This window comes from Octopus sinensis, linkage group LG14, assembly GCF_006345805.1.
Source record: "Octopus sinensis linkage group LG14, ASM634580v1, whole genome shotgun sequence".
In the NCBI taxonomy this organism is placed as follows: domain Eukaryota; kingdom Metazoa; phylum Mollusca; class Cephalopoda; order Octopoda; family Octopodidae; genus Octopus; species Octopus sinensis.
In genome coordinates this window covers 8,597,159-8,614,658 of record NC_043010.1, presented here as the reverse complement: position 1 = coordinate 8,614,658, position 17,500 = coordinate 8,597,159, and the positions used below count along the sequence as shown (strand labels likewise).

Sequence of the window (17,500 nt, the reverse complement as noted above, 5' to 3'; positions counted from 1 at the left end):
AAAAAAAGTAGTAATGACTGACAAATTTGCTGGCATTGCTTAATGATAATAGTATTGGTAGGATATCCATGATAGCAATGATGGTGGTGTCATAAGCTCAGTGATGTGGTGGGGTCATGATGCTGTTTAGCCATTATCAAGCTGACCTAAGACTATTCCTCCTTAACTCTAAGCAAAGCACATCCTAAATTCTCCAATGTACCCTTTCTTTATGATAGTAGAGTGTAATTTCAGGTGTTGACACAGTAATCCACCAGTTTCCACCAGCTTCGGTGGGGATAATACAATTCCATATTTTCTGAGATGAGAAATTTTTTACAATATGTTTTAGTCAGAGCAGTTGCCCTCATCTTGGTTATTGCTTTCACTATATTTCGGCTGTGCATGCTCCAGTATCTAGTAGTAGTAGTAGTAGTAGTAGGTGGTGGTAATGGTGGTGGTGATGGTATTGGTGTTAATAATGGCTAATGGTGGATTTAGTGATGGTGGTAGATTTAGTGGTGGTGGTGTGATGGTTGTGGTGTTAGTGGCAGCAATGGTTTTGCTGGAGATGACATTGGTGGTGATGATGCTGATGGTGGATGATTGTGGTGAAGTAGTAGTAGTAGTAGTAGTAGTAGTAGTAGTAGTAGTAGCAGCAGCAGCAGCTGCAGCAGTAATGGTGGTGATGATGGCGGTGGCAGTGATGGTCATTGTCATCATCATCATCATCACTGTCATAACAGTGGCGGTGGCATGGTTGTGGCAGTGGTGATGGTGGCATTGGTGGTGGTGGTGGTACTGCTGCTGTTGTTGTTGTTATTGTTGTTGTTGGTGGTGGCGGCGGCGCTGGTGGTTTGGTAGCGGTGGTGGAAGTGGCTGGTGGCATTAGATATGATGATGATGGTAGCTAATGTCAAGAGAATGAAAATAAGGAAGGATAAAATAATTTGGTCAACTCAGAGCCATTTTGAACTCATTTCTTGATAGAGGAAACTGGTGTCAGAAGGTTTACCCAAGATTTGTCTTTCACGAGATTGAATCTCATCAAATTATGAAGCAAGAATTTGCTCCTAAGTCCACTCATAAAATAATCTCTAGATTATTCAGAACAGAAAATATTCCATGATAACAGTGACAATGAAGTGGTGGTGGTGGTGGTGGTGATGGTGGTGGTGGTGGTGGAGAGTGGTGAGTGGTTTATGGTGTTTGATTGGTAATGTAAGTGGTGGTGGGGAGATGTGGTGGCAGTGGTGGTAGTAATGGTGGTGATGGTATTGGTGTTAATAATGGCTAATGGTGGTGGTGTGGTGGTGGATTTAGCGATGGTGGTAGATTTAGTGGAAGTGGTGGTGATGGTGGTGGTGATGGTGATAGTGGCGGGAGTGGATTTAGTGATGGTGGTAGATTTAGTGGTGGTGGTGGTGGTAGTAGTAGTACTAGTAGTAGTAGCAGCAGCAGCAGCAGCAGCAGCAGCAGTAGTAGTAGTAGTAGTAGTAGTAGTAGTAGTAGTAGTAGGTGGTAATGGTGGTGGTGATGGTTTTGGTGTTGGTGGTGGTGGTGGTGGTGTGATGATTGTGGTGTTAGTGGCAGTTAACAGTTTTGCTGGAGATGACAGTGGTGGTGATGATGTTGATGGTGGATGATTGTGGTGAAGGCGGAGGTGGTGAGGACATAGCGATGACAATGAGGATGATGATGTTGATGGTGATGGAGAAGGTGGTGGCGATGGTAACATTGGTGATAATGGTGACATCAGTTATGATGTTAGTGATGCTGTGATGGTGATGCTGTTGTTGCTAATAGTAATTGATAACACGAGTGGTGGTGATGGTAGTAGTAATGGTGGTGGTACTCATAGTACTTGTGATAGTGTTGAAGTGGTGATGGTGTTAATGGTAGTGATGGGGCAGCTGTGGTGGTGGTGATAGTGGTGGTGGTAGTGGTGGTAGTTGTGGTGGTGGTGGTGGTGGTTGGTGGTGGTGGTGGTGGTTGTGGTGGTGGCGGTGGTGGTGGTGGTGGTGATGGTGGTGATGGTAGTGGTGGTGGTGGTGGTGGTGGTGGTGGTGGTGGTGGTGGTGGTGATGATGGTATTAGTGGTGGTCGTGCTTTAAAGGAACATGCAATATCATAAAACGATACATTTATAAAATTGGAATTAGCAAAATGTCATTGCACCTCTTAGTTATGACTAGTGCCCATTGACACACTATCACCATCGCCACCCCTCCTCCTTCCCTTCACCCCCCTCCATTTCTCATTGCCACCTCCATCATCCTCATCATCATTATCATCATCATCATCATCTGTGACACCATTAACCCCAATCGACCTCTGACATTGCTACTGTTATCATCAGAGCCATCATCAAAAGAATAACATTAATAACTATTCTTTGTTTTGTTTTTCGCCATCATCCTCCTTCTCATCATAGTTGTCCTTATCATCATCGTTGTCGTCATCGTCGTCATCATCAACATCATGATAATTGTCATCATCGTCATCATCATCAGCATAATCGTCGTCATCATCATTGACATCATCATCATCACCCTCGTCATCATTATCATCATAATTGTCAACATCGTCATCATCATCAGCATAATCATCATCATCATCATTGATATCATCACCATCACCATCATCATCATCATCATCATCACCATCACCATAATCACTATCATCATCATCATCATCTCATCATCACCATCACCATCAGCATCACCATCACCATAATCATCATCACCATCATCATCATCATCATCATCATCATCATCATCACCATAATCATCATCACCATCATCATCATCATCATCATCATCATCATCATCACCATAATCATCATCACCATCATCATCATCATTATCATCGCCACTAACAAAAACCATTATCAACTGCCTTACTCCTATAATTGCCACTTCAACTGATAATCTGTCACATCACCACCACCACCACCACCACCATTGCTGCTGCCACTGCCACCACCACTGCACCACCACCACCACTGCCACCACCACTGCACCACCACCACCACTGCACCCCCACCACTACCAATTGTATTGATTCCCCACCACCATCAATCACCAATACTCCCACAACTAATGTTGCTACCTTATTATTCGTCACTAACAGTATTTTCTTACCTTAGCCTAAGATGTCTGATTCATAAAGGAATGAGACGTGAGTTTGTGAGGTTCATGACTTTCTCAAGAACATTTCACATATGTAAGAGATAATGTGAATGATTACGCTATGTAGGAGCAGGAGTGGCTGTGTGGTAAGTAGCTTGTTTACCAACCACATGGTTCCGGGTTCAGTCCCACTACATGACATCTTGGGCAAATGTCTTCTACTATAGCCTCAGGCCGACCAAAGCCTTGTGAGTGGATTTGGTAGACGGAAACTTAAAGAAGCCCATCGTATATATGTATATATATATATATATGTGTGTGTGTGTGTGTGTTTGTCCCCCTAGCATTGCTTGACAACCGATGCTGGTGTGTTCATGTCCCTGTTACTTAGCGGTTCGGCAAAAGAGACTGATAGAATAAGTACTGGGCTTACAAAAGAATAAGTTCCGGGGTCGAGTTGCTCGATTAAAGGCGGTGCTCCAGCATGGCTGCAGTCAAATGACTGAAACAAGTAAAAGAGTAAAAAAGAGTAAAGAGTAACAAAATGTTTCTTTTTTTATTTTCTGTCTTTAGTCAGTAAGTGTTATTTCCTATTTGCTTCTATCTAGAAATCAAAGGAAATGACTTCTATTCCCTTCACACTTTGCTTTTGCGACCTGTTTTGAAACTGACCTATTTTCCATTACATTTCAGACAGATTCAGCTCTGAATTGCTGAAGCAGAATTATCGTTATAGCAAGTATTCTACTCAATACCACATATTTGTTTGTCAATTGCTTGACATTGACCACTTGAGAATGTCCCTTAGTAACTGACAATATGTGCATCCCTGATCCACTAGGATCAGTGGGGGAGCATTATAGCCATGTGCTGAGAGGGATTCTTAGGGGTTTGAATAAATGTAACAAGAGCATACATTCTAAGGGTGAGCAAATAGGAAATAATAGATGCTACCCAAGGGCAAAAATCATGTTATGCAGTGTTATGTGACCATCTATAAGAATGACTATATGACCAATAAAGAAGCTTGCTTTCCAACCACATGGTTCTCACTCCATGATACCTGTTTCTTTATTACCCACAAGGGGCTAAACATAGAGGGGACAAACAACCCCATGGTCATTCATGACTAAAGGAGTCTTTCCCCTTATCTTTAAAGAGAGCTAAGCCACCAGATCCAAGAAGGACTTTCTAAGGTTCTTTCTGATGTTCTTCAGGGTTCTTAAGACAAACAAGACATTAAAAGTTATGTCATATCTGAAGAAAAGAAACCATAGCTATTAAACCTCAGGGTCATAGTGATATCTCAGTAATTTGGACTAATTACATTTTATTTTTCCTCTTCTTTTTTTTTTGTTTCAAACTATTTTTCCCAATGTTATTGATAGCATCTCAAATTTCTTACATTTACCTTCAGCAGCATCTCTCAATTACCTTTTGCTTCAATGCCAAAACATTTATTTATGACTTTCACATCCTTATAACTTTTTCCGTGTTCTTTTGGTCTGCTGCCATCTTTCTTTGTTTTCAGAAAGTTATTCAAGCACTTCTTTTGTTAAGTTGACCTCTTTCCAAATCATTGTTTCTTTACTGATTCCTTCTCCACCATCCCCACCCTGCAACCACCACCACTACCGCCATCACCATCACTACATCACTACACCACTCTCTTTCTCTCTCCCTCTCTCTCTCTTTCTCTCTCTCTCTCTTGTCCTTTATTGTTTTTCTCACTTTTCATCTTTATCATTCTTGGATTAATGTCACTTCTTTCACTAATTTATATTTTTTTTCCTTCTTTCTGCTGTCATCATCATCATCATCATCATCATCATTATCATCATCATCATCATCATCATCATCGTCGTCGTCGTCGTCGTCGTTGTTGTTGTCGTCAGCGTCGCCATCATCATCATCATCATTAATGTCACTATCATTGTTATTATCTTATGTGTCTTGTCGTTTCTGAAATAACATTCAAATAATCCATTTTTCAAACTGATGAGGTAAAAAAAAAAGAAAAAAGAAAAAAGAAAAAGAAAAAAGAAAATAAGTTAACTTTCAATGTTCTGTTTAGCCTACAAAAAAAAAAAAAAACAAAAAAAACAAGGAGTAAACTCAAGACAATCCTAGCTGCTAGCTGCTGGGATTGAACCTAAGGATTGCTACAGCCTCTTATAATATTGTAGAACTTTCATCAACAAGTGCTTTAATTTTAGATCTTAAACTGATTGATATGAAATCACTCACCAACAAATTCCAGTCACTCGCACACAATAAATGTGCTGTCTCCTCTTGCTGTCTTTTCTACCACTACTACATTTGCCTCTGCTTCACACCACCTTCTTCTAGAGCAGTGCTTTTCAAACTTTTTGCTGGAGCGGAACCCCAAGGAAACATTCCACTGGCTCGAGGAACCCCTGTGCAATAATTTGTCTTATGCACACATATCTGCACAGGAGAATTAAAAATTACTGTCGATTTTAGCATTTTTGTAACTTCTTGCGGAACCCCTGGACTGTACTGGTGGAACCTTAAGGTTCCGCAGAACCCTGGTTGAAAACCACTGTTCTAGAGACTTCCTGATAATTATCTTATTGCTTCTTGCTACCCACTAAACTTACGACCCTTGTTATTCATGTCTTTTCTTTTTGACCCACACTAATTCCTAATGCTATTTCCTTTAGGATATCATCCCTCTGGTATTTCTCCCTACACATATTTCTCCTGCAGTTGTCATATCTATTACCTTCTTTCTACCTTCATATGAATTCTCTCTCTCTCTCTCTCTCCCTTTTACTATATGTGTGTGTACATGCTTATATCTATGTCTATAGATGTGTAAATTGGTGCATGATGTTGTAACCCTGTATACCTATTTCTTTACTACCCACAAGGGGCTAAACACAGAGGGGACAAACAAGGACAGACAAACAGATTAAGTCGATTACATCGGCCCCAGTGCATAACTGGTACTTAATTTATCAACTCCGAAAGGATGAAAGGCAAAGCTGACCTCGGCGGAATTTGAACTCAGAACATAGCGGCAGACGAAATACCAATTTCTTTACTACCCACAAGGGGCTAAATACAGAGGGGACAAACAAGGACAGACAAACAGATTAAGTCGATTACATCGGCCCCAGTGCGTAACTGGTACTTTATTTATCAACTCCGAAAGGATGAAAGGCAAAGTTGACCTCGGCGGAATTTGAACTGAGAATGTAATGGCAGACGAAATACGGCTACGCATTTCGCCCGGCGTGCTAACGTTTCTGCCAGCTCGGGTAACTTGGCCATTTGAAATATTGAGAATAATGAAATATATACCTGAGGGAAATAAACAACTGGTTGGATGCAATTGACTAAAAAATCTTGATGGTGATGTCCCCGCATGATTGCAACCCAATGACTGAAACCAAAAAATTTTTTTTTTAAATATAAAGTAACTTTTTTTTAAATGAATGACTTTTAGCTAAGTCAAGTATTATATGTGAGTACCTGATATTGAATCAATGGAGAATGCTTGTAGTGGCTGTCCCAGATTCAGTTTCATTTCAACTAAATAAATTTTATCATCCCATTCATCAAAAATATTTCTAAAACTCATCACTCAATTTTACCCAAATTGAATTTTTTATACAAAATTATAAGATAGTTGGAGTAGTCTATTATAAACAGTAAGGAAGACAGAAGTCACCAGTTAATCAATGGATTGACAGTTTGCATTCTTACTGATATTTTAATTTATCTTTTGAAACAGGAGTGGTTTAGTCCATGTAACAATAAATAGGGCGGCGAGCTGGCAGAAACGTGAGCACGCCGGGCGAAATACGTAGCCGTATTTCGTCTGCCGTTACGTTCTGAGTTCAAATTCCACCGAGGTTGACTTTGCCTTTCATCCTTTATGGATCGATAAATTAAGTACCAGTTACGCACTGGGGTCGATGTAATCGACTTAATTCATTTGTCTGTCCTTGTTTGTTTCCTCTATGTTTAGTTCCTTGTGGGTAATAAAGAAGCAAATAAATAGGTATTGTGAAAAGGTATACATCTTTTACTATAGACGATTGAATCTTAATATTAATTTAAATGCAAGTGGAATTGGTAAGGTTGTGAACTGGTAGAATCATTAGCATGCCAAGCAAGATATATTCTAAGTTCAAATTCTACCGAGGTCCACTTTGCCTGCATCCTTTCAGGGTTGATAAAATAAGTACCAGTTGCATACAAGGATCAAAGTAATCGACTTATCTCCTCCCACCAAATCATTGGCCCTGTGTGAAAATTTAAAAATTTGAAATTAATATTAATTTGAATGTCTCGTTAGCTGTCCAAATCTTTCCATAGGTATCAACATTAACTTACACATAATGCCTGTATGTTCTGAAAATATAATTTTTTCCTAAATAAAGTGCACTGCATATTCAAGGCTCTGATGAAGCTGTAGGATATTACCCAGGGACTCAGCTAACAGTCCACAACATCTTATTGCAGAAACAGTTGTAAGCTAATGAAGTTCATTATAGAACCTTTGCTTTTTTTTCTGGTGTCATCACTTTGTTCCTATATAAACATAGATACATACATACATATATACATACATACATACACATATATATATATATATTATTAAACTTTTAATACTTTTGATATTTATATTAAAAAAAATAAAATAAATAAATAAATAAATAAAATAATACATAAATATAAAAATATATATACATCTATATATATAAAACTGTAGTTGTGTGAGTGTCTGTCCCCTTCGATTTAGATTCCTAACTACTCCCACATTTTGCGGTGCAGTTTAACCAAATTTGGGTATCTTATAGTTGTGATTCATATTGAGCTCGTCTGAGTATTAGCGCACGTCTACGATGAGTCTACGATTTTAAAAGTAATTTAACATCATTTTTTATTCCATTTTAATGCATAATTTTTCGTGTGTCGATGGCGGCGGAGTTGGCGTCCATGGTCACACCTGCACCTGTTTGCTTCTCCCCCTTCTTCCCTCCCTCGTGAAGCTGTGGGGAAGGGAGTGTAAGGAAATCAACGTCGTAAAGCGTTGTCAAGGAGACCAGCGTTCGTTTAGAACAACGACTTCATGGCTTGAAGACACCAAAACAGAAATGGCTAAGAAAGCCCGAATTGGCATCTATAAGGGAAGTAACTCTCTAAAAATGCTTATATAGTTATTTCCCTTACAAACCCGAGCAACGCCGGGCGATACTGCTAGTATATATATATATATATTTGTATATATATATATTTAAAATTTATAAGTTTAAATTATATATATAATTTTTTAATTTTTAACTTTTATATTTTTAAATTATTTTATGTATTGGCTTATTTTTTTCACTGTTTGATTTGCCTAATACTGGTTTTATCTCTAATTTAATATAATATATATATATATATATATATATATATATATATTGGTAAAAACAGTAAGATAACAAAAGAATGAAAGAGACCTCAATATCTTGGCTACCGAATAACTGTCACATATTATTTTACAGATATATATATATATATATAATGTGTGTAGTAATAATAGCAATAATCCTTGGATGGAATTTATAAATAATTTAATGCATCACTACGTGCACTTCTACGAATCACAATCCACATTCCTGGGATGATTACAGTGTAGGCCGTAGTATCTGTGGGCATCAGGTAGATCATCTTCATGGATTCATTTCTTCAGGTGATATAGCATTAATGGGTGCTTAACTAAAGGTTATGCATGTATGTATGTGTGTATGTATGTATGTATGTTTGTATGTATGTATGTATGTATGTATGTATGTATGTATGTATGTATGTATCTGTGTGGTGTGTATGTATGTATGTATGTATGTATGTATGTGTGTGTATGTGTGTGTGTATGTATGTATGTATGTATGTATGTGTGTGTATGTGTGTGTGTATGTATGTATGTATGTATGTATGTGTGTGTGTTTGTATGTATGTATGTGTGTATGTATGTATGTTTGTATGTATGTATGTATATATGTATATATGTGTGTGTTTGTATGTATGTATGTATGTATGTATGTATGTTGTATGTGTGTATGTGTGTATGTATGCATGCATGTATGTATGTATGTATGTATGTATGTATGTATGTATGTCCCACACTTAGACATTCATGCAGGCTTGAACACAGCAGAGGACTGAATAACTCTTCCTGTTAATTCTTATCTTACCATTTATCACCCTTATGCTCTTTTGATATTTAACTCCTCTGTGCATTCTCTGAGCTTTTAGCCTTTAAGTGTCACCTCATCGTCTTTTGTGCATCTATCCAGTATAGCTATGCCCGTCTCTCTAATCTATGCATCTTCTATCCTTCCCCTTTTCTCCTTTCCTTTTACCTTCTCTTTTTCTTGTTCTTCTATGTCTCCTTCCACAGACTCCTTTCCTCACTTCTCTTCTTACATTATTTCAATCTTGCTCTTTTCCTCTAAGCCCTCTATCTATTATTAACTCTCTCTCTCTTTCTCTCTATGAGCTGTGGCTATGTATTTTTATATTTATATAAAGGAGTGGCTGTGTGGTAAGTAGCTTGTTTACCAACCACATGGTTCCGGTTCAGTCCCACTGCGTGGCACCTTGGGCAAGTGTCTTCCACTATAGCCTCGGGCCGACCAAAGCCTTGTGAGTGGATTTGGTAGACTGAAACTGAAAGAAGCCCGTCGTATATATGTATATATATATATAATATATATATATATATATATATATATATATATATATATATATATATATGCATGTGTGTGTATGTTTGTGTGTCTGTGTTTGTCCCCCTAGCATTGCTTGACAACCGATGCTGGTGTGTTTATGTCCCCATTACTTAGCGGTTCGGCAAAAGAGACCGATAGAATAAGTACTGGGCTTACAAAAGAATAAGTCCCGGGGTCGAGTTGCTCGATTAAAGGCGGTGCTCCAGCATGGCTGCAGTCAAATGACTGAAACAAGTAAAAGAGTAAAGAGATTTATTCTAAATACCATCAATCACTATAACTTCATTCTCTAATGAAAATGGTGTAAGATGTTCATTATAATTTATGCATTCATTAACACCAATCTATTTCATGCACATTGCTGCACTCACTGAACGCCAAACCCTGAAACAGTTGTAAAGCTGCATCATCCATTCTCTTTTTGTGAGGTTCAAATATGAAACCTTCTGATTCTGCCTACCTATCAAGTAGGAACCACTACAAAGAACTATTCAGATTCTCTCATTTTGTCAGTGATATTACAGCAGGAACTCTTGGGATATAAAAATATTTAAAAAGAATTACTATGAACTCTTGTTTTCTCAATACTCCTGTTTTTTGGGGGTTTTTTTATTACTTAATCTTTATACTCACTTCTGAAAAACTATTTTATAAGAGACCTGAAATGAATTACAAACTCCTGTCTATCCTTTATTACTTCTCTGACCGGGTTGCGGATCCGTGGAATAAGCTGCCGGACGAGATAGTGAAGATGCCGACGACCGCTCGGTTCAAAGTCTCCCTTGACCACAAATGGCCTGAACTCTTTGCATGAACACCCTCCCTGTACATAACTCCATGTCCCCCTATATGGCCTTGCTTTTTGCTTTTTGAGCCAAAATATTAACTTAACTTAACTTAACTTAACTTCCGTCTTAGCGAAGGCAGATGTATTGTTTCCAGTGGTGCTTGTTTGTCGCAGACAAGATATCTCAAGAACCACTGGACAGATTCATATGAAACTTTCAAGGTTGTTTAGCCTCATGACTGGCAAAAACTGATTAGATTTTGGGATCAATCCAGTACCGGACAAGAATTCTGGATTATTTTTCCTGTTGTTTTTAGTTAATTTTTGAGAGCGGTTGGGTTCATTTTTGGTATTCTCATTCGTGAGAGCAGTCGAGTTTATTTGAGACTAGCAGTATCACCCGGCGTTGCTCGGGTTTGTAAGGGAAATAACTATATAAGCATTTTTAGAGAGTTACTTCCCTTATATAATAGCAAAAAAATGCATTAAAATGAAAAAAAATTATGTTAAATTTTTTTTTAAATCGTAGACTCATCGTAGACGCGTGCTAATACCCTGAAGGGCTCAATATGAATCACGACTATAAGATACCTGGTTTGGGTTAAACTGCACCGCAAAATGTGGGAGTAGTTAGGAATCTAAATCGTAGGAGACAGACACCACACAACTTCAGTTTTATATATATAGATATTCTCATTTTAAAAACCCTCTCTGGCTAAGTGTTGAGAAGAAGTTGGTCTTGCCTTGGCGAAGGTTTGTGATCTCTGAGTGTCCTTATTTTATTATACTTTCATTAGATTTACTGGTACTGTGCCGATAGCCAACTCTTATTTGCCTTAATTCCATCTCTTCTTATTCAACATTTGAATTTTAGGTATCTGGCCTGGTCTGAGAACTTATTATATATATCTGTTATACACCCCTTTTTGATATATTCTTACCCATCATACATCCTTAATCTGATAAAACAATAGGCGTATGAATAAAGAAGTTCCTGATGCCAACATTTATCGTGTTAGATATTCTCCATTCGTGGAGTATACCTGATGTCTAGTTTCTCTTTTACCTGCTTGATTCTATTCTTTACTACTCATTCAACCTGCTAGAAACAATAGCTCTGTCTCCTCCCTTCAATTACACTCTAACGATTTATAAGAAAAGGAAGGATACACTGGCTGATATATTCCTAGTTATACAATACTTGGTTTATATGTGTGTATGTGTATGCATCTCTCTCTCTCTCTCTCTCTCTACACACACACACACATATATATATATATAATATATATATATACATATTATATATATATATATGCACACACACACAATATATATATATATATATTATTTGTATATATCATCATCCTCATTACATATATATATATATATATATATATATATATATATATATATATATATATATATATATACATATTATATATATACATATATACATATATATATATGTAAAGAGAAAGAAAAAGAGAGAGATTGATAATTAGATACATAGGTAGATAGATAGAGATACATATATATATATATATATATATATGTGTGTGTGTGTGTGTGTGTATTTTTTATGTTTGTGTATGTGTGTGCGTATGCGTGTGTGCGTGTGCATGTGCATGACTGTGCGTGTGTGTTTATTTATATGTATTTTTTATTTGAAGAATTCAATTCTCTGAGCAATTTGTCATTTGTTATGTGTGTAATATGATTTAGCAGATATATTTCTTGACACATTCATCAATCTTTTGGCTATTACGAACATTATGGCCAACGAAACATTCCACAACTTTACATCAGGCAACAATGCTAAACCTTCTAGGATTATTAATAACTACGAACATCTTTTTTTTACTTATTTTTCTATGGAACAATATTCACTTATTTGTGATTTAGCAATAAGAAATGTAAGCCTTTGGTAATCAAGAAGTTTGTTTGTGTTTTAGTAATCCCAGAAAGTAAGCCAGTTGTCTGCGTTGCCTTAGAAGAAAATAAGTCACAAGAATTTGATGATCATATTGCCATATGTTGCATAGTTTCAGCTCTGAATAGTTGCTGATCATCTACAAAACGTACATAAATCCAATATTGAAGCAAGGTTCATATATCTAGGATGATGCAGTTTATATGTAGAAAGGCTTTTTAAACTGCATTAACATAAATAAAAATGCAAATTTTTACCAATATTATCACAGATATATTTCTCCTAAAACATTTTTTTTTTGGTTTATTCTGTGGCAACTGCTTACTAGGGGCTCTCTTACTCTGAATTAACAAGCTCTATACAAACTTTTCTCTGTGTGCCAACCTAATATTATCTTTCTTTTTCTTATCCTACCTGTTGTGACTCACCTCTTTAACCCTTTTGATACCAACCCAGCTGAAACCAGCTCTGGCTCTGTTGTTCAAATGTCTTGTTTTCATAAGTTTTGAATTAAAATCTTCCACCAAACCTTAGTCACAATTTATGTTCCTAACACTAGCTTAATGATAATTAAGTTTTTCAAAATCAGTGATGGAAGTCACTAGAAAAACCTATAAGTATTTGCAAACAGGTATTCCTTTCGTCATAAACCGGTGATTACCGTACGTTGACAAGAGGCAAATTACCTCGAAACTGCAGTCAGTGTGTATCACTTAGGTTTACAAGAGGAGATGATCTCCCTTTGCAAATATCATAAGGGCACAGAAAGTGTGCCTAAAGCCAGCTGGAGACGATGATCTCCTGGGGCTAAAAGCTACAGTAACACTCACCCTTAGTGGTTAGCCATATTGATATGGCTAGTATACTTTACGTTGTCGAGCGATTACTGTTTACATCTCATTCAGAGATTTATTATTGAGATTTATTTTTCTAAATTCATTGTTATATTTAAAATAGTTGAAAGGAACACAGAGCATCTCAAAATAAATACGGTAACAAAATGGTTAAAGTCATTTAAATCTCACTTTTGTTTCCTGGTTTAATGCTATCACCTGCCCTTTGAGTGGCTTTAGCAAAAGGGTCTGCATTTTTGTAGGCTTTTGAACTGTCCTTGTTGTGTCTACCTCTCTCACCACCACGATAACCCCCTCCTCTTAGTCTTTCTTCCTCATGTCCTCAGTTAAGAAATCCTCTCTAATGCCAGTATTTAAGCTATCCTTGTTATGTCTATGCCCTTCCCTGCCACCATCCCATCACCCCCACCACACACTGAATCCCTACCCTTAGTCTTTCTTCCTAGAGGCATTGGCCCCTGAAACCTTCTCTTTGCTTGTGTCTTGGTGGTGGCAGCGGCGGTGACAACGGTGACAGTGGCGGTGGGTGATGGTGGCAGTGGTGGTGGTGGCGGTGGTTGCAGTGGTGGTGGTGGTGGTGGTGGTTGGTGGTGGTGATGGTGGCAGTGGTGGTGGTGGTGGTGGTTGTGGTAGTGACAATGGTGGTGGTGGTGGCGGTGGTTGGTGGTGGTGGTGGTGGTGGTGGTGGCAGTGGTGGTGGTGCCAGCTGTGGTTGGTGGTGGTGATGGTGGCAGTGGTTGTGGTGGCAGTGGTGGTGGTGGTGGTGGTGGTGGTTGGTGGTGGTGCCTATGATGCTAATAATGGTGGTTCTGCTGCTTTCTTTCCTCATTTTATATCTGTGACCACCCCTGGGTGGAATGCTTTTCGATGAAGAGTGTATTGTTGTTGTTGTTGTTGATACTGTTTAACCCTAATACAGCCCAACTTGAATAAACCTAAGGTCAAAGACATTCCACCCATGACCAATCACCCATTTTTTTTTTATATATATTTCAGACATTAAGTATCTAGTACTCTTTTACTCTTTTACTCTTTTACTTGTTTCAGTCATTTGAGTGCGGCCATGCTGGAGCACCACCTTTAGTCAAGCAAACCGACCCCGGGACTTATTCTTTGTAAGCCCAGTACTTATTCTATCAGTCTCTTTTTGCCGAACCGCTAAGTGACAGGGACGTAAACACACCAGCATCGGTTGTCAAGCAATGGTAGGAGGACAAACACAGACACACAAATACACACATACATATAATATACATATATACGACAGGCTTCTATCAGTTTCCGTCTACCAAATCCACTCACAAGGCATTGGTCAGCCCGAGGCTATAGTAGAAGACACTTGCCCAAGGTGCCACACAGTGGGACTGAACCCGGAACCATGTGGTTGGTTAGCAAGCTACTTGCCACACAGCCACTCCTGCGCCTTTAGTTCATAATGAATTTATTTTTGCACAGTAAGGTGCTTGCTTTCCAACCACATTCGGCAAGTGTCTTTCACTATTGCTTCAGGCTGACCCTAAGTCTTGTGAGTAAATATGGTAGGTAGAAACTGAAAGAAGCCCATCGTGCACACACGTGTGTATGTGTGTGTATTTGTGTGTGTGTCTTTATGTTTGTGAGTGTCTCCCACCACTGCTTGACAACCGGTGTTGGTGTGTTTATGTCACTGAAATTCAGCAGTTCAGCAAAAGAGCCTGATAGAATAACTAACTACCAGGCATGGAAAAGAAAAGTACAGGTGTCACATCATTTGATTAAAATTCTTCAATGCGATGCCTCAACATGGCTGCAGTCTAATGACTGAAGCAAGCATAAGACAAAGGATAAATTAGACTGTCTTTTTAATAGCTATTCACCCAGCAAGGAAGTAGGGAGAGAATAGTTATTCTTATATCAGCCAGGCAAACTGAAGCAAGCAGAGTTATGTACCTTGCTCTGAAGTACAAAACACAATAACAATAGTAGTTAGATTTCAACTTTTGATGATACAGTCAGTAGCCAAACACATTAATCTCTCAATCATAGATATCACTATTGATTAGAGATAATGATAAAGGCAATGCTAATGAATAATAAACATCTTATTGATAATATAGATTTTTTTTTTTTAAATCAAATTAAATCTCTTGATACTATCTCATCTCAGACCACTGATACAAGATGGCAGTTCTCTAATACAGCATCTCTTGTTTTAAAATTCAATGTAGCCTTGATATAACATGACGCGTGGTGTCTGGAAATTTACAACGTGGGGATGCGCTGAGCTGAGCTCAAAAATACTCAGACACTCATGCTCAGTGGTTAGTAAATTGAGAAGACACACCGCTGTAAAAACAAATTCATCATAAAGCTAATAAAGGAACTTCTGTATAGTTGTTCATCTGTTAGAAATAGCAGCCAATCTCCCTCAAATCACATGTTATAAATGATGATTACGATGATGACGATGATGACGATGATGATGATGAATATGTTGATGAGGATACTCTTTTACTCTTTTACTTGTTTCCGTCATTTGACTGCGGCCATGCTGGAGCACCGCCTTTAGTCGAGCAAATCGACCCCGGAACTTATTCTTTGTAAGCCCAGTACTTATTCTATCAGTCTCTTTAGCCAAACCGCTAAGTGATGGGGACGTAAACACACCAGCATCGGTTGTCAAGCAACGCTAGGGGGACAAACACAGACACACAAACATATACACACACACACATATATATACATATATACAACAGGCTTCTTTCAGTTTCCGTCTACCAAATCCACTCACAAGGCATTAGTTGGCCCGGGGCTATAGCAGAAGACACTTGCCCAAGATGCCACGCAGTGGGACTGAACCCGGAACCATGTGGTTAGTAAGCAAGCTACTTACCACACAGCCACTCCTGATGATGATGATGATGATGATGATCAGGAGATTTCTAAGCACTTGAAAATCTACTGAAAACTTGTAAATACCTAAGGTTACAAGTAGTAATCCACTAGCCACATAGATCCTACCAAAAATAAGACCAAACCTAGAGCAAACCAAAATAGTAACAGGGATCACAATGGCTACATACTGCCCCCCCAAAAATAGCTCTGCAAGGAACAGCGCAGATCTTGCACAACAGTCTAACGCTTCAATCGAATAAATCAAACAGAACAATCTTCACACACAACACTCATCCGATACAATGAGCCTTTAACCCTTTCAATACCAACTCGGCCGAAACCGCCTCTGGCTCTGTAGTACAAATGCCTTGCTTTTATAAGTTCTGAATTAAAATCTTCCACCAAACCTTAATCACAATTTATGTTCCTAACACTAGCTGAATGAGAACTAAGTTATTTTACAAAATTCTTTGTTATAGTTAAAATTAATTGTAAGAAACACAGAACATCTCAAAATAAATACGCTAACGAAAGGGTTAATAAATCTAAAATGATACAATAGATGCAACATACACTATGCAGAATTAAGAACCAATGAAATAAAAAGAACTCACATTACACACATCACACACAACAGAAAAAAAACAAGAAACTAAACCCCATAAGAAAACAAACTGATGCAATGCACCAACAGGAGGAATCCTTATTCCTCCTGTCCCCTTAAAGCTAAGAACACAATGCCATACACACCTCAAGAACTTGGAGTGCATCAAGTGGTGTAGTAAAAACTCGCATGAAACTACCAAAGAAAAACTAATGATAATGATAGTAATAATAATGGTTTCAGGTTTTGACGGAAGGTCAGCAATTTTAGTGGAAGGAGTAACTCCAGTGTTCAATTGGTACTTATTTTATCAACCCTGAAAGGATGAAAGGCAAAGTTAACCTTAGCAGAATTTGAACTCAGACCATGAAGATAGATGAAATGCTGCTAAGTATTGAACCCGACATGCTAACGATTGTGCTACCTTGCTCATAATAATCCTTTCTATTATTGGCAAAAGGCCTGAAGTTTTGTAGGGTAGGATTAGTTGATTACAGCAATACCAGTACTCAGCTGGTACTTAGCTTATCAACCTCAAAAAGAATGAAGACAAAGTCAACTTCAGCAGAATTTGAATTCAGAATGTAATTAA

The 17,500-nt window shown here is 38.1% G+C and overlaps 1 protein-coding gene and 1 long non-coding RNA gene across 4 annotated transcripts in view; both read left to right on the top strand.

The window, feature by feature from the left end:
• The window catches only part of LOC118765879, a 5,864-nt gene extending 1,886 nt beyond the window's left edge, over positions 1-3,978 (top strand). The window contains exon 3 of the long non-coding RNA XR_005001786.1: positions 3,688-3,978. This is a non-coding gene — a long non-coding RNA (uncharacterized LOC118765879). The remainder of the gene's footprint in view (positions 1-3,687) is intronic.
• LOC115218739 (protocadherin beta-15-like) overlaps positions 1-17,500 on the top strand; it is a 296,321-nt gene that overhangs the window by 114,636 nt on the left and 164,185 nt on the right. The gene's annotated exons all lie outside the window — the stretch shown is intronic.